This window comes from Cupressus sempervirens, chromosome 8, assembly GCF_028749045.1.
Source record: "Cupressus sempervirens isolate cs-2001-9-10 chromosome 8, ASM2874904v1, whole genome shotgun sequence".
Lineage (NCBI taxonomy): Eukaryota > Viridiplantae > Streptophyta > Pinopsida > Cupressales > Cupressaceae > Cupressus > Cupressus sempervirens.
Window position 1 is genome coordinate 839,316,943 of NC_143125.1, and position 23,138 is coordinate 839,340,080.

The 23,138-nt window shown below is 33.2% G+C and overlaps 1 pseudogene; it reads left to right on the plus strand.

Annotated features, from left to right (window-relative positions):
* Positions 1-23,138, plus strand: part of LOC149545027 (galactinol--sucrose galactosyltransferase-like) — a 147,593-nt pseudogene that overhangs the window by 104,567 nt on the left and 19,888 nt on the right.

Consider the following 23,138-nt stretch of genomic DNA (forward strand, 5'->3'; position numbering starts at 1 on the left):
GAAGCCTACATGCTATAACTGTGGAAAATTGGGTTATACAGCAAATGTTTGTAGGAGCAATACTAGTAATACCAATCCTAAACCTAAATTCAATAGTAACTATTTTAGTTTTAAAATACATGGACATCAAGCACATGATTGTAGATCAAAAACATTGGTTGCATCTAGATTTGAAGGTTATTGCTACAAACATTAGAAGTATGGTCATAGGGAAAAAGATTTTAGATCTAATGTGAAACACAGTTGGACACCTAAAGGACAAGACAATACAACCAGGCAAGGCAATACCATAAATTAGAATTACAATACTTGGGTCAATTGTCAATTGTGTGGAAAATATGGACATATTGTAGAGAATTGTGCAAGGATACATCTAAGAGGAAGGTTAACAAACTAGAGAAACTTTGGTCTATTATGTTTTAAATATTAGAAGGTCAATCACCTAAGAAGAGATTGTAAGAATCAAGCACCAACATCCAATAATGAAAGAAAAATTGAAAGGAAAAGGTTAGTTCTTAAGAAGTGAGAAGCCAAATAAATAAAACTTGGAAGAAGAAATATGATGGAGGTAGTAGTGTAAATGATGAAGTTGTTATCACCCAATTCAATGGATTAGGTGATTCCTGTTAGAGTGGGGTTTTAATTGCACCAAAATACTAGTTTTTTAATGCCTGATACAACCACTCAATTTATAGTACACAAGAGGTAGTTAAACCCTTGTCACAAATCCTAAGAGGAGCATTGAACAACTTTCTAACAATCTCCCCTCATTGTTACCCAAGGGTCTAAAGATTTGAACCTGTGACCAAGCTTTAATACCACTTGTTATAGTGGAGTAGTCATTGCACCAAAAGACCAATCTGCCAATGCTCGATACAATCACTCAACTTATAGTACATAGGAGGTGGTTAAGCCCTTGTTACAAATCCCAAGGGGAGCATTCAACAACTTTACAAAAATTCCCCCACTACAAACTAAATAAAGAGATATGTATGGAACCGTATTGTGAGTTGTTGAATCATACATCAATTCCTAAGATTGAATGTATAAAAGTTAAAATTAGCATATGACTAGATACATAAGAACATATTTAAAGTATGAATTGAGCAATTTGTTTCGGTGTCGAGCCACTAAGTTAGTGATGGATGAGTGTTAGTATTGAAGGATGAGAAGTGTTAAGCAGCTAAATGAAATCATCAATATTGACCGAGTTATGGTACTAGTCAAGTTGATGGAGTGTAAAGTGTTATTATTGAGCTTTATAAAATTGGCTATGATAACTATTATACACCCACTATGTGTAAAGAATATTGATGAGGCCCTAAAATTAAATTCTTTGACTTATATAGAAAATTTTATTAATCATTTTGAGTACCTTGCATTCAAGTTTTCAAGATCTACCAAATTTTGAGCAATTCCTAAGCATATTTGAGTGAATTTGAGAAGATCTAAGTGTGTGTTGTCAACATTGAGAGTGATTTGGAGTAGTTTTGGTGATACCAAGTGAAGCATAGTTGCAGGACCAAACCCTAAATGTAAAAATAGCATTGAGTTTTATTCTGCAAAGAAAGGTGAAGCATCCACCTCAAGGCATAAAAGGTAAACCTATTACTTAGAGAAAGAGATTTTGATTCCTATTTTGGATCCAACAAATTTAAGTAAGATCAAATGAGGGAACTTAGTGACTTGCTAAATAGAAAGGCCAAGCAAGTAGAGATGAGAAAAGTTCATCAACATAAGCAAGTACTACATGATGTCAAAGATATATTTCTTGATACATTTTTTGTTGATAACCTAAATCAAAATGCCCCCATCATTGATCTGTTGGTAAATATTTTTGAGCAATTTAATAACCTTGTCATTGATTCTCAAGAAAAACTCACGCAATGGTCATAGAGGAAATTTGAGAACAAAGTGATGGAGAAAGTTGCAATAGAAATCGCAGTCAAATAGGTTGAACTTTCTAATCTTGTAAATGATTTTGAAAAGATAGTTTAGAATATAAATAGATTGTTTATGAAGTTGTTTCATGTCTCATCATTTATAAAAGACATAAGGGAACAAATAGATAATATTGTTGTTGATTTACAGCAGAATGGGAACACGCTAACATTACATGCAAGTTCAAGTTCAATATATTTTTCAAAGTTGATATTTTTGCAAAGCAAACTATCTGAGTTGATGCAAGAAGAATGTAGAATAAGAGCAAAGATTAGAACAACTAAAGCTTTAGTGTAGAGGTGATGCAAAGACATTTGAAGACTGCCAAGGATCTAATTCAAAGAAATTTAAATTTTTCTATTACAGATAACATGGTGAATTTAACTACCAGATTGGAGATTGGATATCAATTTCTTGAAACATCAAGAATAATTGGGATTAATATCTATTGTTGTGAAATGGCACCACCCATTTCTTGCTAAGTTTGGTATAGTCCCCACTCCCTAGCTCAATATTACTATGAGGCAACCATGCTAAAAGAGAAGGGGAAATATTGTACAGAGAAACACAAGGGAGAATTTTTTTTGAATACCAAGAAATAGGAAAATGTATATAGTTACAAAGCTAAGGTATAGAGCACACCCAAAGGAGTTACAATTTTGAAGTTTTTTTATGTATGCATTATTTATAATGATAAGTATTTTTATCACTAATTTCAAAGGGGGAGATTGTTGACCCTAAAGGTAAATTGTCTATTAATGCAAAACACTTAGTTATTTGCTAGGTAGGGCTGGCCAATCAACACTACAACCAAGTCAACATACAAGTTAAGATACAAAATAAAGAAATAAATACATTTAGTATGTGTTGAGGAAAATATAGTTGTTGAGTTCACATAAGCATCACCAAGCAACCCAGTTTTTATTGAGCAGTTTAGGGGGAAATGCACAAGTCAAGTTGTCTAGAAGAAAATAACAATAACTAAGCAAAGCAAGGATACATAGTATATACCAAGTGAAGTTCATGTCAAGGGATGGGATGAAGGAACAAGTTAAGTTGAGCATCAAGAAGTATATGTGTCGAGTAATGAAGTTTTTAATTTGAGTTTGAAATGGCACAAACTAATATGTAAACTTTTTTTGCCAAGATAGAAACATGTTTCTAAGTTCAAGGTGCAAATCAAGGATGTAATTATTCCTATAATTGTGGATCATTAATCCCTATGTTGAGTGAATAATCAATCAAAAAATAGGAATTACTAAGCAAAAAAAAGGATAAATCCTAATCATTGGTCAAGATCTAGAAGTTTCTTTAGATGGCTATAAAAGAAGAGTTTCAGACATAATTTTGTGTTGTTGAAGTTGTAAGAGAGAGGATTGTGCAGTTAAAGGTGAATTAGAGGTTAAAGGATATCAGTCACATTGAGTTGATTACATATTGGAAAGAGAAGATATGACATTAGCAATCAAGTGCAAACTAAAAGATCATGGTACTGATTACATTCTAACTAGTGTATCTAGTGAATCTCTTAACAAAGTGGCCCTAACAAGCCTATTATAAATATCCTAATAAAGTGCTCACTTTATTATAAAGTTTAAATCCTTTATTCAAGGTAGACTTAATAGTCTTGTAAGATTTTAACAGAGAAAACCCCCTCACAAAGTAGATCATCATAAGTGAACAAAATTGTAGCCCTAATAGGCATATTTTATTGATGTAGGAGTGAAGATTTTGTGGGTGTCATCCCCATCACAATTTTACCTTATCATTGGAGGGTTTTTGCATTACCACATCTTGTGTTATGTTTTGATTATTTGTTATGTGTATTATTCATGTTAATAGATGCTAGATCTAATATTACATGTTATTATATAATGATGCATGGTTAAGGTTAAGGTTGAGATGTGTGGTGAATATGGTTTATGTTTGAAGTAGTAAAACTTTTAAAGATTCTAATTCACTTCCCCCCACCTCAGCATCGTACTATTAGAAATGTTTAGAATAAATGAGGGGTGTTGAATCAATTACTCAAGGTCGATATGTACCACTTGAAAAATTAAACAATAAACACTTCATTGTTCTGCTTATTCTATTGTTACTCGGTCTATACTTTAAAACTTGCATTGCATAATGAAAAAATTATCAAATGTAAACACACATAAAGCATTCATCACAATTTTGACATTAGGATTTTACGTCGAAACCCAATTGGGGAAAAACCACTAGCAACATGTCACTCTTTTTCACTCTTTTGAAGTGAGCTATGTTAGGAGCCAACCCTGTTAAAGGTTACAAAACACATTGTTAAATGTGAACTAATTAGCGGATTTATTCAACCTATTAGGAGTGTCCTTGTATGAGGACTTTGATCATTCCATTTAGAATGTCACCTAGTTCAAGGATTTATACAAACTATTAAGTCTTCAAATGACTGTTAGGTCAACCATTATTAAAAATATTTCAATACAAACTATTTACAATGAATAGAAAGAAAATAGTAGGTTTTGATTTGTGTGATTACAACTTACTTTTTTGGTTTAGATCTCTATTTGGTCCTTGTGCTGACTAGTTGATAAGTTATTCACTTTCATCTTTGATCTTGATTCACTTGGAGACCCTTCAATCAATCAGTCTACACTTCTCAATAAAACTTAATCCTTCTTCTTAGATTCACTCATCAACATCAGCATCATCTCTACAAGATTTTTCTATTAGCTTTGCAATCACTTACACTTTTTCATTTCTGATCAACCTTCCTATGTATGTCTCTCGTCACATACAAGCTTTGCACATGCTCACCACGCCAATTGTGCGGCTTTGTATCTCTTTAAATAAGAAATTTTTCCTTTACTATTTTCTACATCCACCATAGATCTTAGGGTCTATGATCAGGTTCAACTCGATTCACTATATCTATCCATCTTCTTGATCTTCTTCTAGAAACTTCTCTAAAATTTTCCTATTAGGTCTTTACCTAATGCTTGCCTTGAATCTAATGATAAAACTAATCAATCTTATCTTCAACATGATTGACATCTCCCAAGAAATAAACTAAGTCAGATTGAGCTCATGATTTCCTTGACTTCATTCTTATACTATCACTTAGCAATCTCTAAATTTTGGCACTCGGTCATCACTAAATTCCTTGATCACTGTAAAGCTTTTTGACTTGACATCAATTGTCTTTCTTGATCAATGCTAATTCTCATTCAATACTAGATTTTCTTGGCACTAACTATAGCTCGGTTAACACTAGCATTACTCAGCACTAACTATATTTTATACTTCTACTCGGTTTGGCATAGCTTTCTTGACATAAAAAATCACTATGTTTTATCATAGCCTATCTAATCAAATATCCATTGTAACTTCCTTTCCATAACTCAACCTTTCCTCTAGGTGTTATTGTTGTGATCAACTTCTCAAATCCTCTTCATCAATCAAATAGATATGACATTCAAATTAGGTAGTAATATATCTTATCAATAGATTTGACATCAATGAAAAAATAATCATTGTTCCAATTGTAAGTTTACAACAATCTCCCTCTTTGGCATTGAGGGAAGCATCTCAAACATCTTAATACTAATTGTAGCTTAGTTACCATACAATCAAAAAGATTTTGTTACTGACAGTTTGATTCTTCTTTTCTAAATTGCTCTCTTTGAATCTTTCTTAGGAGTAATTTCTCCCTCTTTTTGTAATCTCTCCTTTTGTAAATTTATGAATTTCTCTCTCTGAATTTCTCTGTCTTAAGTAATCTCTCCCTCTTTGAAAACAATGCCAAAGACTTGTAATTGTCTCGGCTTCAAAGTCTTCATACATCTGAATTATGTAGATTTAGCATGTATGGTTGATATTTTTCATCTATCTATGACTGATTTGTTATGCTATACTAAATTATCTACCTTAGGCACTTCCCAAAGTAGACTTGTATTGTATCACTGTGTAGGATATTATAATTAGTATATGTGATGCAATGTACCTTTCCTTTTTAAGTAGCTTTGATTAGGGGAATCACCCCTAGTTTACCTCTAAGATATTCATGAGGATCTTTAGGTAATGGTTTTGTGAATATGTCAGCAATTTGTTCCTTGGTATTCACATAATCCAGCTTCACTTCTTTGTCTTGAAATAATTCCCTCAAGTAGTGATACTTGATAGCAATGTTCTGTCTTAGTGTAGATCACTAGATTCTTTGAAATGTTGATAGCACTTTTGTTATCACAATAGATAACCACTAGACCTATGATTTCTTCTTTCATACATTTTAGTCACTGTTTGATCCACATAACATTTGAACAATTCACTGCAGCCACCACATACACCAATCTTTTTCTTAGAAAGAATACACCTCCACTAATGTTTTTTTTGTCATCAATATTTTCTTCCTAATCTAAGTCAGTAAACACCCTTAGTTCAAACTTATCATTTCTTTTCTAATACAATCCATAGTCTTGTGTACCTTTCATATGTCTTATTGTCCTTTTCACTGCCATCATGTGATTCTCTTTAAGATTTTCTGAAAATCTAGGGACTATCCCAATTTCCAAAGCAATATATGGCATGTTGTGAAAAACATATTGCAATTTTCCAATCATGTATCTGTATAGGGTCTGGTTCACATCAACAGATTCATCAGTCTTAGATAGCTTATGTCCAATAGACATAGGTGTACTCACTAGCCTAGAATCTTCCATACCAAAATTCTTTAGTATCTCCTTCATATATTTGGATTGTGTAATTAAAATACCAAACTTCATTTGACACACTTGTAGTCCAATAAAGAATTTGGTTTCACCAAACATAGACATTTCAAATTACTTCTTCATTTCATCAACAAATGGTTTGCATAAAGCTTCTCTTCCTCCAAATATAATATCATAAAAAAATATTTAAGATACCAATACTTTATTGTTCTTACCATTCTTCAAATATAGGTTACTATTATCATTTCTCCTTTCAAAATTGATCATCACCAAACTGTTGTGTAATCTTTCATATCATGCTCTTGGGGCTTGATTCAATCCATAGAGGGATTTTTTCAATTTACATACCATGTTCTTCTTGTTTGGATCTACAAATCCTTTAGGTTGTTCAATGTATACTTCTTCCTCCAATATACCATTTAAAAATGCAGATTTGACATCCATTTGATATACCTTGAAATTTTTGTAGGTTGAGTATGCAAGTAGAGTTTTGACCCCTTTAATTCTTACCACTGGAGAAAAACATTCTCCATAATCAACTCCTTCTTCGTGAGCATAACCCTTGCATACCATTCTTGCCTTGTTTCTTGTTACTTCTCCATCCTCATTGAGCTTGTTCTTGAAAACCCGCTTTGCCCCAATGAAATTTTTGTCATTAGGTCTTGGTACTAAGGTCTAAGTATTGTTTTTCTCAATCTAGTCAATTTCTTCATTTATTGCCTGGATCCAATCATCATTGTCTAAAGCATCCTTTATTTACTTAGGCTCAAACTCACAAAGTAAGAATGTATTATCTTTGAGTCTTCTTCTTATTATAACACTTGATTCAACATCACCAATGATTTGTTTAGCTTTATGATGTCTTCTCACATTTTTTCTAGTATAGGTAGCTTCCTTCTCTGATATTCTACATGTTCATCTTGAAAATTAATCTCAAGCTCATTTTCTCCTCCTTGCTCTAGTTTTGGTTTAAGTTCTACATGCTCAAAATTTCCTATTTGATGGTCGCCATTTCTTATCTATGACTCAACATCTTCTATCTGTTGCTTGGCACCCACTCTCTATTGTTTGGCAATTTACATTTGCATTCCATTATTTCATGTCTCATGGGAACTTGCAGCTTGACTTGTCTGTTCACTTTGAGTGTTGGGAGAATCATCATCCATATGGATGAATGTACTATAGTCTTTAGGTTCTTCATTACATGGCATGTCACCTCTTTTTGTAAACTCATCAACTCTCACATTTTCACTTTCCACGACTTTTTTAGTGTTAGAATTTAAACACTTATAAGCTTTTCTTCTAGTAGAATAACTTAGAAATATGCCTTCATCAATTTTTGCATCAAGATTTCCATTTCTATTATCTTTTAGTATATAGCATCTACTACTAGATATTTTGAAATATTTAACATTAGGAGCATAACCATACCATAGTTCAAAAGGTGTAGCATTTGTACCTTTCTTGACTTATACTCTATTCAGGGTATAAAGAGTAGTACTAACCACTTCTCTCCAATATTTTTGTGATACATCCTTCTCCATCATTAATGTTGTTGGCTCCTAATTTAATAGTTTTGGAAATAACCAAAAAACCAGACAAATGCATCTAAGGCTAGCAAATTCCTATGATGAATGCACCTAACTGCAATCTTGGGCCAACTATAAGGATAAATCCTTCTTCACTTCAGGCTCTGCTAGACCTAGGCAGGTTAACCTTGAGGTTCTGAGATATAGTACCATTGCATTTAAAACGTAAATCTAAACCTATTTACTACAGATGAAAACCCTTATATCTCCTAGCAACTCATGAAATGACACAAATCTACAGCAGCTAAATGCAAATCTATGAATCTCATAAGTTGAGTGAGGAAATTCTATTATAGCTCTTCAACATAAAATGTAAAGATGACTTGAATTTGATTTTTATTTAAAGATTTTTTTTTCTCAACATAACCTGGGTATGCAACAATAGAGAGCATATATCCTTCAAGCTAACTAGTCCATTATCCATTGGGCATCAACTAAACCTTAACATTCAGATGGATACCTAAAGTATACTCATATATTTAGGCATCTGATCTATCTATTTCACTTGCAAACAGACATTAATCTTCATAACAACTCTCATACTTATGATAATATCCTCCTGGTGTAACTTGTAACCCTATCAATATAAACAAGCATTTACTTGGCTCTTTGTTCCAATAGCCAATCTATTCTGATATACAACCTTAAGGGATTGCAACTGAGTTCAAGCTCTTTGTTCTCAAACACAAAACATTACAGATAATAGAAGAAGGAGATGAGAATCAGAATGAAACTAAGAAGGTTAAACTCTTTGCATTAATTTCCTTGAAACCAATACATCATCTGCATATCAAAACTCAAAAAATACACAAAGAATGACTGTGTAATATATAATGCCTCAAAAGGAATACAATATGATGTTCAAAATAGGATAACACTAAGAAAATTGGTATCACAACTCTAAAAACTAGAGCCAATGTTGTGGTCTCACAAGTCCTAAAAATTGGAACCCTTACAATAATCAGAAAAGGAAGATATACAGGAGAGAAGATCTTTCATGAATTGTAATCTAGAATTGACATTTGTCCCACTGAAAGAGTCTTCAATCTGGAGTTGTTGAAACTGAACTTCCTCATCTACCTTCACTTTGAAAATCATAAATGATTCCAAAATATCTACTATATCCCCAATTAAAATATACAAATATCTCATGAGGGAATATCAATAAATCATCACAATCTGCACTGAGGTTCCAAAAATCTAATCTTTACTTGTCACATCTGCTTTGTTGTGAAGATCAACTTGTGTAGTTGCCAAAAAAAATAAATTGCTTCAACTGCCTCCAAAACATTCAATTCATCCTTACAATGGATGAAGGAGTTAAATCAAATGAAAATGTATCCAAGTTTGATTGCAATTTCATCTACAACATTAAATTTGCACCTCCTCCCTGCATAATTCCCTTCGCAACTGTCTGGATCACTGGATGAAATTTATGTGCCCTGGCCTTGAGCCCCACACCATATTTAACTCTCAATAATCGTTACCTCCAAATTGCAATCAGCTTTAAATTTTATTTGTAGATCCTCACCACATTGAGCGGTTCAAATTCAAAAGGCAATGATCCTTATATCCTTAAGAGTGGGGTCACATGTCTCATTACCGCTTACCCGCATTCCTTAAATTTCCTACATCTTAAAATTGTGGGTAAGTGTCAACCGTTGATCAAGACAAGATCAAAAATTGCGGAACAAAAATTGGGTTGACCCTCCTTCTTCTTAACATGTTGGCAGTCAACCCAATAAAATGCTTCCATCTATACCTTTCCTTTATTGTTGGCACTTCAAACTGGGCCCACGGATGATTGAGGACACGTGTCATTTAGTTTCTATCTCACTATACATAAAAAGTGAGCACCTTGCCATAGTAAGATAGCGCCCATCTTTGATTCTACATTGATCGTGTGGAAGACATTTGATGCATTACTAAAAAGAAATATGGTGGGCCCCTTGTCGCTATGTCATTGTTCGTAGCCTTCATGCAACTCACCATAGCGAGATAGCAATGATCGTAGATCTGAGACCAAATCAAAGGTAGAGAGACTACAATAAGTACCCTAAAGAAGTGGTGGGTCCCATACTCACTATGTTGCATAGACTAAACAACTTGCAACTTTCCATTGCAAGATAGTGAGGATTATTGATTCGAGATCAATTTGACAATCGGGATCCCTCATATGCTTTATGAATGTGCATGGGTCCAGGGCACCGATGACGTAGAAAAATATGCACTACTAGAAACAAACCAAAACCTTACTTTCATCCTAGTCACCTTTCCACGTCGCTTGAGGTCCCACCATGTGTTTATTTACCAGCTGAGTGCTATATCGCTAACAGCGAGAAGCACAAGTTTCTCGATAGCGATTTAGCGACCTCCAGTGCCATCACTTTTCCCAGTGTATATATGTATCCCACTAGATGCCATCATGTGCCAAAACTTTATAACTGATATCTGATGGAGCATTGTCTTGGACCCATCTTCTGAAAACGTTGCCGCAGGATTACTTTCTGTCAAGGCGCTATGTTGCTAACGACAAGAAGAAAAAATTTCCTAATAGCAATATAGTGACCTCTGGTGACTGTGCTTAATTAGGGGTTAGAAAGATAAAGGCAAATAATCACCCTCATTAATGCTTCTGACATAACAATAAGACCACACGTCCATTTGATGGCACCACCTTTCAGCTTAGTGTCAGTTGTTATGTCACTAAGGGAAAAACACTTGCATCTTTTCATAGCGAGATAGCGACCACCGTAGATCTTTCAAGGATTGGGCGGTGAGAAACAAAAAGGAAAAGGGGAGACTTAGGGCACGAAAAGTTTGAAAAGGATGGAGAATATTCGCATATTTTTTAAAAAGGTTTTCACACCATCAGTAGATCTCGTTTGATTTTTTACCTAGGCAAGGGAAAATTATCATGCGAAAAATCAGACCAACAAATATTCTTGTACGGTCAATTGTTGCTTCTTTCAGCTATTTCATTTTGAGGAGGGGTCCTTGTTGTTGACATCTATCTTTTGATTCCTCTATCATTGCATAAAGTATTGAACTCAAGTGAAATAAATTCACCACCTCTTTCAGATCTCAAACATTCATATTCTTCCCTATTTCTTTTTCAACTCTAGCTAAATACCACTTACATAATTGAAAAGCATCAGATTTAGCTTTAAGAAACATCTTAGTCATCATTCTATAGTAGTCATCCACAAATAGAATGAAAAATTGATCTCCACAATAACTTTGAATAGCAATAGGTCCACAAAGGCCAGTATGAACCAATTCCAAAATATCATTAGCAGTATATGTTTTTCTCTTAAAACTAGACTTTGTCATATTTCCCAATTGATATTATTTACACATAGTATTGTTAGGCTTCTTTATTTTAGGAAACCCTCTTTCTTGCTTCATCTTATTGATATTAACCAAATCGTCAAAGTTCACGTGACATAATCTTTTGTGTCATAACCAAACATGTCTCATTTGATAGGTCTAGATAGAATAAGTTACCTCTTCTCTACTCATTAGTTCCAATTATCTTACCATCACCATCATGTATCTTAGCCTCTCTATTGTGAAATTCAACTCTGTAACCTAATTTGTTCAGCTATGAAATAATCAACAAATTATAGTTAATTCCTTCAACCCAGTAAACATTGTCACATGTTATCTTGTCAATCAATTAAATAGTAGCTTTACCTTTTATAGCACATGGGATATCATTACCAAATTTACACATCCACCATTGTATGGACCAATATCTTCAAATTTATCTTTATCATCAGTCATATGATTGGAACATCCACTATCATTTATCCATCTATCACTTTTGTTCACATAAGAAATTAATGTAGTTTTTTCATTTTCATCAGAATCGTCTTTCATAGCAACATAGACAACTTCATCATCATTACTCTCAGATTCATTATCAGTCCTTTCTTCAAAAATATAACAATATTTCTTACCTTTTTCATCCTTCCTTCTCTTGTAGTCTTTGTTATCTCTTCTTCCTTTGTACTTTCTTTCCTTCCTTTCATCCTCATCATCTCTGTCAGGACATCTAGTAGAAATATGACCAACTTGGTTGCATGAAAAATAAATGGTAGTTAATTTACCTTTCTATTTACCTCTTCCTCTTCTAAACCTTTTTTCAATGAGGGCTTTAAGTTCATTAATCTCATCATCAAAAATATCACCTTCACTCTTCACATGTTTTCCTTTCTTCTTGCTAAGAACTAGTTGTGACTTGAAAGAAGATTCAATAGTAGCAAGTGTGTAGTTATGAAACTTAGACATCTCAAAAGCAATAATTCTACCAATTACACCTTCTAAGGTCAAATTGCTACATGATGTGCATCTTAGTTCTTGGATTTCAAAGACTCTAATGGAATATATAGGGAGTAGAGTCCTCAATACCTTACCTATCATTGTTTCATCTTTGATTTCTTCATTTTCACCTCAAATAGCATTAATAGCCTCTTTAACTATTGTGAAATATTGTACTATGTTCTTACCTTCCATCATTCTCATGTCATCAAATTTACCTCTCAAGGTTTCTAATTTTTCTCTTAGAAAATTGTCATCACCTCTATATCTGGTCTTCAATCTATACCACATCTTCTTTGTATTGTCACAATATTTTAGGCCATCAAACTCAGCATAGCCTAGGGATGAGGCAATCTCCAACATTTCTTAGTTGTGTTCTAGCTTCTATTTCAAGTGTTTAATAGTCAGAGGAGTAGTTGTTACCTTTACATATTCATTGTCTAGAAAATTGACAGCGGCATCACTGATACTAGATATGTTCAACTTCATCACGGTCTTCCATGCAAGAAATTTCTCCTTGTTTAGCTTTGGTACATCTCTCTTATTAGTCATGATCTTTAGTTTTAACTACCTTCAAACTTTTCTCTATAAGCATTGAGCTCTGATATTTAGAATAACTAAGAGAGAGGGTGAATCAACTAAGGTGAACCTTTAACAAGGTGATAAATCCTTTAACTAAGTAACATTCCAAGTGAATGTTTGTAAATCCTTTAACCAAGTCACTTTAAATAGGGTGTAAAGCCTTTAACAAGGAAAGCCTTTCATAGGGCAAACCATGTTAGGATAAACCACAGACAGAAATAAAAACTACATGCAAATATAACCAATAATAGAAAATAATAGAACACACAGAAATGAACACAAGGCACCAAGATTTAACGTGGTTCACCCAATCCCTGGGCTATGTCAACCAAACAGCAAGTCTGATCTTATTACAATCCAATGATTACAACCTGATTACAATATGTAATCCCTTACAGCTCAATACCGCCGCAAGAACCAATTTCATATCACAACATTATCAAAAATACTCAACCCTAAGCCCTTTTATACAAGTATTAAACCGCTTTAGGGTTATAACATGTCAGCCATATGTCGGCCATAATATGTCGGCTACCATGTCGGCCACTGCCCAAAAAAAAAAATTTCCCCCACTATTTATGAAGTATGTACAGTACTTTCCTAATCAATCACCACAATCTAACAATCTCCCACTTGGGGACTGATCAGGCTCCACACTAAACAAAAATCTCCCACTTGGAGACTGATCCTATAGCAATACCACTACCACATGGGGCTCCCACTGGATCAAACCATCCTGGACTCTACTATTCTTTTATTCATGTTCATTCTAAAAGACCAACCGAAGCTGAAGAGGAGTTCAGCTTCTCCCTTGTTACAACCTTTGTCAACATATCTATTGGATTGTTATTGGTATGTAGCTTTTTCAGCTTTAACTGTCCATCCTCCAAAACTGACCGAATGAAATGGTACCGCAACTATATGTGTTTGGTCTTAGAATGCAGAGCTGAATTCTTAGCAAGATGAATGGCACTCTGACTATCTGTGAACAAATAATTATCCTTCTGAGGATGTCCCAATTCTTCCAAGAAGAACTGAAGCCATATCATCTCTTTGGCTGCCTCTGTAGCAGCAACATACTCTTCCTCTGTAGTGGAGAGAGCATTAATCTTCTATAACCTAGAAAACCAGCTCACGGCTGCCCCACCAATAGTAAAGACATAACCTGTAGTACTCCGCCTGGTATCAATATCCCCAGCCAAATTTGAGTCAACATAGCCCTGTAAATTAGTAGTAGAGCCCCCAAAGTGTAAACACTTATTGGATGTTCCTCTCAAATATCTGAGAATCCACTTGACAGCATTCCAATGCTCAAATCCTGGATGACTCATATACCTGCTAATGACTCCCACTGCATGTGCAATATCTGGCCTAGTGCATACCATAGCATACATCAAACTTCCTACAGCTGAAGCATAGGGTACCTTGGACATCTTATCCTCCTCTTCATGTGTCTTGGGACACATCTCCTTAGTCAATTTCAAATGACTAGGTAAAGGTGTGCTGACAACTTTAGCATTTTGTAACGCCCCGCTCGAGAACCCAAGAGAAATAAACCTAACATGTTACAATGTTTACTGAACTATTTTTTTTTTGAAGTTTAAACAACATCAAGATAACATTAATGCTAAAGCAATATGAACATACACAACAAATACACATTTGCAATTACAAATATAGTTTCAATTCCTCAAGAGTTCCTTTACGTTGAGTCACATTTAATGTTTTTAAATTAATTAGTTTAAGTTCTAAGTACAATGTCTCAAGATCATAAAGGAATAACAGATACATAATCACATAAGCAAATGCATAAGTATAAACAATACAACGAAGGTACATCCACTAAATAACATCCACTGCACATGTCACAGGGTATGTGAAAATAGATACTGTACAATAGAATACACGATAACATATATACATCATCTGAAAAGAAGTCTCTGAGATAAAAAATAAGAATAATAAAGGTACATCTTCTGAAATGAACATCCAACAGCTGCAATGTGAAGGGGAACCCAAATGGTAAGAAGGCACTACCTCCCAACCGCGTGGTTACCTAGTCAAGCTTCCACTCCCACCATGCAGGGAAGATAATGAACGATCCACATACGGCTAATCAAACATAAAAAATTCCTAGGCAAGGTACCCCTAATAGCCAAAACTACCTCAAAGGTAACACATACTACTCAAGAAGATAAAATAATCCAAAGAAAGAACACTCAATCCAATACCGACACCACATAACCAAACATCATACACAAACCAAGTATAAACCAAATACCAAGATCATAAGATAAAGTCAACGAAAGATAATCACCTCAATTCAAAAGCCACATGTCAAAAGTACAACATCCATGAATCACCAATCATCATCAATGAAAGTAAATAACCATAATAAACACATCCGACAATAGATACACCACCAACAATAAGTACACCACTAGAGATACACAAAATCCACAAAGATCTATAGAGGAGACTCAGACTACATACTAGGGAGTGTCATCGCATGGTTCCTTGAGTTACCCTGGACTGATCTCTTAATAGACCCTGGACCCTCAAGTGTTGAGTTACCCTAGACTAGTTACTCTGAACCCCGGACCCTCAACATCACACATATGGAAACTAGAAAGCCCTCTCAAGAAGACGAGGCACTCTTCTCATTCCCATCCTTAGCCTATACAAGCACTCAAGGCATGGGTAGATCAAAAATCTCTAACTTATCTTTTTAGTGTGTTTTTCCCCCAAAAGTTTTAATTACTAGATTATCACTTATTACATCACTTGCATTAGGTTACCCTGGTACTGACCACTTTGGTTCTCGGACCCCTATGCAAGCCACTCCCAAGTCACGTACCTAGACAACCTCTCCTAAGCACATAAAAACACAGTTGTGTCCCATACCACAACACCCATAAAGATCAAACTCGGTTCCTTAACAGGCAACCTGATAACAAATTGGTTCTCCAAACCAAAGTACACATAAAAGCTCCACAAATAAAACTCATAAATATAATCTCCAATATGAATGTCAAAACACATCATGGCATCCAATCACATCAATAGTATAAAATAAATCTCACAAAACCTCTGGTGTACACCCTAGACTGGTCGACATCTAAACAACGCCAAAATCTCAAGCATAGGAAGTACAAGTAAAACTATACAGATACTCAGAGTAAGTTTCATGTTTGGCTTAATCGAACTCACGTAGTTAAGTTGAACATAAGGTTTCATTTTCAGTTAAACACATGTTCGAGTTAATAAGTTTTCGCAATCATTCCTTTTTAACTAACCCATTTCTATATTTAAATGATTGTTCAATTACCTTATAACTAAGCTAAGGATAATCATTTATTTATTTATGTTATAAAAAAAATCCTTAATGATTTTAAATAAAACAAATTCGACTTTATTAAAATCATTAAACCCTCATTAATAACTTCCATTAAATCAATAATCTATTTTTACAATTTTAACAAATAATGTCCATTATTAATTAACTTTAATTAAGCTAATATTAATTAAATTAATCAATAATTGTTCATTTAAATACTTATATTAAAATCTTCATTGATTATCAATTTATTAATATTTAACTAAAAACTATTAATAATTATGAAAACTACATTAAAATATATTAATGTTTAAATTATTAAATATTAATAAAGATCATTTAATAAAACATTATTAAATCACATTTATTAAATACATTTTAAAACACATTACAAAATATATAAATATATAAATTTTGGCGTGTTTAAAGGCCCGTCGGCCTGGTACCTGCGACAGTAGGTACCCTGCTACGCGCAGCAATAGTTGTACTGCTGCCTGCGGCAGCAGCGGTACCGGTTGCCGCGGTAGACTCTGCCGGCAGCAGGTATGGAGGGGGGGGGTATGTCCCCACCCTATAAATTTTATATATTATTTTTTTTTTTAATTTTAAAAATTATTAAATTTCAAACAAACATTTTTTTCAGTAATATATAAATATATTAAAATATTTTAAACAATCCAAATACATTATAATAAATTAATATTATTTTTAAATATATTTCTTTTAAAAATAATAACAATTTATATATATAAAATAAAACCTCTTTCTTTCTTCTCATTATTTAATTTTATTTTATTTTTTTTAAATACTATCTGCAAATATAGTATGGTAGAGAAGACACAAAAAATCATTCGAATTTCTAATTTTAAATCTTCTTTTCCTTCAAACCCTACATGATTTAATTAATTTCCTCAATGATTCTTCTATATGAATAATGAGAGACTAATTTTAACCAATCAGATCTTGAAAACAATCGAGATGATAAACAAAATTTCAATCACCCAACAATCACGAAGCAAACAGATATTTCCAATTAAAATTGCATTCACGAGATTTCAAAACCTACCTCGTACTGATGCTAAAACTCTAACAGCTAGATGAAAATTTCTACTACAAGCAATATCCTTTAAGCTACGAAAAATTCCTTCTTCTCCAAACCCTCTGAATTGCTCTCCAAAACCTGTGTGTGTTCTCAAACTTGTCTCCCAAAAATCTCCCTTGAAAAATGAACCCTCAAATTGATAAGGAGTTCTCTTCCTACAATCGGGGCACTAATTGTGCGTTTACCCGAGAGGTCTCTTGACCAATCTTGTTAACTCTAAAATCAACCTTTATTTTCTTATCTTTTCATATTTTCATGCATGTTAAATGGATTATTAAATCTCTTTATTTAATTTCCACTCAACTTCTATTTTAATCAATTTATAACTTATAAATCTCATGCGCACTTAATGCAATTAAATATCTTTATTAATTTCACATGTTTAATCTTTTTAATTAATTTCTTTTATTTTCAACTCATACATAATTCATGCGAACTATAATCTTTATGATAATTAAATATCTTTTAACTTTTAATTTCATTTTTAGAAACTTAATTGATAAAAATATTTATTAACTTAAATAACAATAATATTTAGCATTTATTTAAAAATGCACTCTTAATATATTATTATTAAATTAAATAAATATAATCATGTTCTAAATTTAAACTTTAACTTTTATCTCCAATATTTAATTCTCTCTTATTTAATTAATTCATTCATGCACAATTAATTTTCTTTTTAAATTAAAATATTCTTTTATTATTCTTTCATGCACTTTAAGTGAATTGTTAAATTACTTTATTTAACTTTCCACTTTACTTTACTTTAAATTAATTTAATAACCTTTTAAAATCTCATGCACACTTTCTTAGAATATCTTTATTAAGTTCACATGTTTTTTTATCTTTTAAATTAATCTCTTATATTTAAAACTCATTCATGCGAACTTAAATCTTTATGATTATTAAATATCTTTTCACTTTTAATTTCATTTTTAGAAACTTAATTGATAAAAATATTTATTAACTTAAATAACAATAATATTTAGCATTTATTTAAAAATGCACTCTAAATATATTATTATTAAATTAAATAAATATAATCACGTTCTAAATTTAAACTTTAACTTTTATCTCCAATATTTAATTCTCTCTTATTTTATTAATTCATTCATGCACAATTAATTTCCTTTTTAAAATAAAATATTCTTTTATTATTCGTTCATGCACTTTAAGTGAATCATTAAATTACTTTATTTAACTATCCACTTGACTTTACTTTAAATTAATTTAATAACTTTTTAAAATCTCATGCACACTTTCTTAGAATATCTTTATTAAGTTCAAATGTTTTTTTTATCTTTTAAATTAATCTCTTATATTTAAAACTCATTCATGCGAACTTAAATCTTTTCCATAAATTAATATCTTTTCCTTTTTAATATATTTTGAACGTTTAATTTGATAAATATTTATTAACTTAAATAACAATAATATTTAGCATTTATTTAAAAATGAACTCTAAATATATTATTATTAAATTAAATTAATATTATCATGTTCTAAATTTAATCTTAAAACTTTTATCTTCCAATTCAATTCTTTATATTTAATTAATTTCTCAATTAATTAAATATAATTAAATATTCATAATATCATAATAATTCTCCATTAAATTGAATTATTAATTTAATCTATTAATTAGACTTAATTAATAGAAAATACATCAAAGACTCACAAAACAACATACGCATAAAATACTCACGGGTTTAAAAAGGGTAGACAGTCTGTTACGAGTCCTCCTTGCAGGACAAGTATTATAGGCTTATGGCTAGGATTGGACCTAATCATTATCTTCCCATTCTCACCATTTGAGTATTTGTAATAGGGCACGCTCATCCTGGCAATTTAGGGAAGTCGATGCCCGGTACCTGCATCCTGCATAAAAGACGAGCATGTACATGTATATAATATATCTAAACTAAACAGACAATGGCGGGGAGTGGTTCATCGTGTAGATCTCGACTAGCAGGTGACTACGACTCCCTCCCTTAACCACATCAAACACGTCAGACAGAAAGATAAAATAAACACGCGCACCATACACATGCAAGTATGGGGTAAGTATCATCAAATGCGTACATATAATAATGCATCTCTATCAATACAACATAATCATCATTAAAGACATCATGTTAACATTTTTATAAAAGAAACCACATTTACTAACTAGGAATCATCAAAACATCATTAACGTCATGAATGAAATCAACTAAGCAATAATAACTGATACATTTGTAATCAAAGACATGATAAAATATCATAATATTGTAAATCCAATATCTCTAAACTAATCAATGCACAAAATCAACCTAAAGCAAATTGACAATGATAATAGAAATGTGAACTAGGGGCAGGCACTACACATTCTCCATAGAGAAACGTTGCAACACCTTCTCAACATAATCAGCTTGAGATAGCGTCAATGTTCTGTTCTTCCTTTCTCTGCAAATCTTCATACCAAGGATTTGTTTTGCTGCCCCCAAATCCTTCATAGCAAATGCATGTGCTAATTGGCGTTTCAGCCCCTTAATATGATCCATGTTAGACCCAGCTACAAGAATATCATCAACATATAAACATAAAATAATGTAGCTATCATCATCCAACCTCTTAAAATAAACACTGTAATCTGAATGACACCTATTATATCCATGCTCATGCATAAAACTATCAAATTTCAGATACCATTGCCGAGGTGCTTGCTTCAAGCCATATAAACTTTTCTTCAATTTGCACACTAAGTTCTCTTTACCTTTGACCTCAAAACCCTATGGCTGAGCCATATATATTTCTTCATCCAAATCACCATGAAGAAAGGCTATTTTAACATCCATCTTCTCTAAATGCAAATCTTCAGTAGCCACAAGACTTAAAACAGTACGAATAGAAGTCATTTTAACAACAAAAGAAAATATCTCATCAAAATCAATTATCTTTTTCTGTGCAAATCCTTTTACAACTAACCTGGCCTTAAATCTTTTCTTACCTCCTTCCTCTTCTTTCAACCTGTAAACCCATTTATTCTATAAAGCCTTTTTACCTGCAGGCAACTTGCACAAATCCCATGTCTTATTTTTCAGCAAAGAGTCCATTTCATCTTTCATTGCAGACTCCCACTGAATCTTAGTATCCACCTGCACAGTTTCATCATAACTTTCAGGTTCACCAGCATCAGTAAGTAAAATAGAATACAAAGAGGGAGAAAACCTTTGTGGAGGTCTAATTTGCCTTGTTGATCGTCTAACATTCACTGGTGTGTGTGGTATTTGTTGTTGCAGTTGTTGCACATCATGAGGAATGGCTGAAATATCAGCTTTTGGAGTATCATCCAACACTACATAATCATCTTCTTTCTTCTCATGTTGCTGCAACAGATCTTTGTACAACACTTTCTCATTGAATATGACATCCCGACTTCTAATAATTTTAAGATTTTCAAAATCACAAAGCCTATAACCAAATTCATTAATGCCATATCCAACAAAGACACATTTCTTTGATTTAGCTTCTAGCTTGGTTCTATTTTCAGAGTCTATATGAGCAAAAGCTTCACAACCGAAGGTCTTGAGAAAAGAATAACTCACCTTCTTACCAGTCCATGCTTCCTCTGGAATACCACAACCCAAAGGAGTAGAGGGACCTTTATTAATCAAATATACTGCAGCATTGACAGCCTCCGCCCACATGTGTAAGGGAAACCCAGCATGCAACCTCATGCTCCTTGCGCGCTCCATTATAGTCCTATTCATGCATTCAGCCACTCAATTTTCCTGTGGAGTCCTTGGAACAGTTTTTTGTCTACGAATACCATTAGTGGAGCAATAATCTTCAAATTCATGACTGCAATACTCACCACCATTATCAGATCTGAGACATTTTAATTTCTTACCAATCTCATTTTCAACCAAGCATTTCCATTTCTTAAAAGTTTGAAATACATCAGATTTCTGTCTAAGGAAATAAACCCATACTTTTCTAATTGCATCATCAATAAATGTAACATAATAATGAGAGCTACCAAGGGAAGATACCTGGGCTGGTCCCCATACATCTGTATGCACAAGCTCTAATTTCTCCTTTTTGTTTTCCTTCCCTGTCTTTACAAAACTCACTCTCTTTTGTTTTCCATACACACAACTTTCACAAAAATCCATATTCACACATTTTAGACATGGTAAAACTTTTCTTGAATGAATTACTTTCATACCTTTCTCACTCATGTGCCCAAGTCTATTGTGCCACAGCACTGTATCAGAATCTACAGCAGCTATTTGTTCTCCCTGCTTAACTACAGTAATTGTTCCTGAATATTCATTTTTCTCTGAAACAATTAAAGTAGAAGGAACAATATGACCTGTACAATGATATAAGGTGCCTACTTTCACACCTTTTGCTACTACAAGGGAACCTTTTGAAACCTTCCAATTTTTATCATTAAAAGTAACTACACAACCCTCATCACCGAGTTACCCTGCTGAAATTAAATTTCTACTTAGTTTTGGAACACGTCTTACCTCATGTAGTAGCCAATGATTCCCATTCTGCAACTTAATCTTAATTTTTCCCTTTCCAACAATCTGACAGGGTTCATTATCCCCCAAATAAACAAGCCCAAAATCCCCTTGGACATAATCAATGAAATAACCTCTATGAGGTGTATAATGAAATGAAGCACCAGAATATAAAACCCATGAATCATCAACACTCTCTAAAGATAGAATAAAAGCATCCTCTTCGGATTTGTTACTTACCACATTTGCCTCCTTGTCTCCATCTGATTTATCTCCTTCATTTTTCTTTCGATTCCAGCAATCTTTCTTTTTGTGCCCTGGTTTCCCACAGTACCAGCAATCATTTGGTCCTCTCGATTGAGACCTCCTCCCCTTTGACTTTCCTCTTGATTTCCCACGATTTCCAGAGTTACTTCCTCTTTCAGTCGTTCCACCCCTGCTTTGTGCATTTAAAGAACTTCCTGATGTAGATCCACCTGAGGATTTTCTACGAGTTTTCTCACTTAAAATAACACTGATCACATCATCATATTTTAGGGTACTAGATCCAGGAACAGAATTACTCACCGGCATTACCAAGCCATTCCAGCTTTCAGGCAAAGAACACAAAATCAAGAGAGCCCTAATTTCTTCATCAAAATTGATACCCACAGAAGATAATTGACTAGTAATAGTATTAAACTCATTTAAATGATCTGCAACAGATCCACCTTCTGCCATTTTCATATTAAATAAACACTTCATGAGAAATACCTTATTTGAAGCGGAGGGCTTTTCATACAATGTCGCTGGAGTTTTCATCAAATCTTCTGTCGTCTTTGCTTTTGTAATATTAAATGCCACCGATGGTGCCAAGCATAACCGAATGCTTCCGAGTGCCTTTGTGTCCAAAAGATCCCATTCAGCCTCTGACATAGTTCCCTGATTCTTGGCTTTTCCTTCCAATGGCTTCCATAAATCCTTCTGATATAAATAGTCTTCCATTTGCATCTTCCATAACTAGAAGTTCTGCCCATTAAACCTGTCAACCCTCAACTT